This window comes from Rattus rattus, chromosome 2 (genome assembly GCF_011064425.1).
Source record: "Rattus rattus isolate New Zealand chromosome 2, Rrattus_CSIRO_v1, whole genome shotgun sequence".
NCBI lineage: Eukaryota > Metazoa > Chordata > Mammalia > Rodentia > Muridae > Rattus > Rattus rattus.
The window spans coordinates 211,718,036-211,719,835 of record NC_046155.1 but is presented as its reverse complement, the minus strand read 5'-3'; the positions used below and the strand labels follow the sequence as shown (position 1 = coordinate 211,719,835).

General features: G+C 44.8%; 1 pseudogene across 1 annotated transcript; it reads left to right on the top strand.

Annotated features, from left to right (window-relative positions):
* The first annotated feature begins 256 nt into the window (after positions 1-256).
* On the top strand, positions 257-969 carry LOC116892957 (annotated as a pseudogene). Its single transcript, XR_004386987.1, has one exon. The product of XR_004386987.1 is annotated as a calmodulin-like (transcript).
* The last annotated feature ends 831 nt before the right edge of the window (positions 970-1,800 follow it).

Below are 1,800 nucleotides of genomic sequence, written 5' to 3'. Positions count from 1 at the left end.
GAGGCCTTGACACATAGCTCAGTGGTAAAGCACTTCCCAAGCCAGTGGGTCCAGGCCTTGGTTCCAATCAGCGGTATCTCCCTTCCCGCCCCTCCCAAAAAGACAGTGATCCTTTTCAATACCGTATAATGAAAGAATCAAGTTAATGCTTGTTAACTTCCAAACTTGTTCCCAATTTACTCGATGACCATTTTATTGCTCATTGTAACAGTTTTGGTGTATCAATTTAACAGCTTTAAGAGTCACCCTTGGGCAGTGGTGCTGGGAGTCTCGTGTCCGTGGTGCCCTTTACTCGCAGTCAGGCGGCTTGAGGCTCAGCGCACAACGCAGGTAGCGCGTTAGCAGCAGCAGCGGAGGCACCTCGGCGGTCACAGCCCCTGCGCTGGTGCAGCCACCCTCGCCTGCTCTACTCCCCTCTTCCTTCCTTCGCTCGCACCATGGCTGATCAGCTGACTGAAGAATAGATTGCTGAATTCAAGGAAGCTTTCTCCCTATTTGATAAAGATGGGGGACGGCACCATCACAACAAAGGAGCTGGGGACTGTCATGCGGTCTCTGGGTCCGAACCCAACCGAGGCTGCAACTGCAGGATATGATCAATGAAGTGGATGCCGACGGGAATGGCACCATTGACTTTCCAGAGTTCTTGACTGTGATGGCTAAAAAGATGAAAGACACAGATAGCGAAGAAGAAATCCGCGAGGCATTCCGAGTCTTTGACAAGGATGGAAATGGTTACTTCAGTGCAGCAGAACTGCGCCACGTCATGACAAACCTCGGGGAAAAGCTAACAGATGAAGAAGTAGACGAAATGATCAGAGAAGCAGATATTGATGGAGACGGACAGGTCAACTATGAAGAATTCGTACAGATGATGACTTCAAAATGAAGACCTTCTTTCAACTACTTTCCCCCTCTAGAAGAATCAAATTGAAATCTTTTACTTACCTCTTACAAAAAAGAAAAAAGTTCATTTCTTCATTCTGTTTGTATCTAGCAAAACTGAATGTCAAAAGTACCTTCTGTCCATACACAAAATCTGCACGTATTGGTTGGTGGTCCTGCCCCCTAAAGATCAAGCCCCCTACATCAGCTTTACAGTATAAATACTCATACCACCTTATAAGGAAGCACTTAGTGGACTCCTTCAAGTTCCATTTGCTAATGATTAACACGCTGTCTGGGCTGGCCAGTTTCTCATGCATGCAGCTTGGTGATTGAGCACAGTCAGGCCTTTGTATTAAAACTGAAAAATGGAAAAAACAAATTCAAACTCTCAGATGGCTTCTAGTTCAATCTGTTCAGATAAATGTCAGCAGCCAGTTTACCGCAAACAAACATTTAAAATTGGTTTACCTCAGGATGATGTGCAGGAAACGGGTGAAGGCTAAACTTTGAGACACAGCCCTAGAAGGAGGACAGTCCTCTTCAAGTGCCCCAATCCCATGGTGACAGTGACACCCTGGTGGCGAGCCCGAGTGTGATGGTTCACCACTGTGCGTATTGCATTGGAGTGAAGTGAACAAGGCTGTCACCAAATCACACACGTTTTAATAAGAAATGCTTACTAAGGGAGCATCCTTGGACTCTCTGTTTTAAAACCTTGTGAACCTTGACTTGGAGCCAGCAGAGTAGGCTGTGTCTGTGGACACATCAACATTGCTGTTCAGGAAATTATAATTTATGTCCATTCCAAGTTGTAAATGCTAGCCTTTTAATTTTTTCCCAATTAAAAAGACCATTAACTTTAAAAAAAAAAAGAGTCACCCTTAATTTGAAACAGTTTAGTCTCTCAATAAT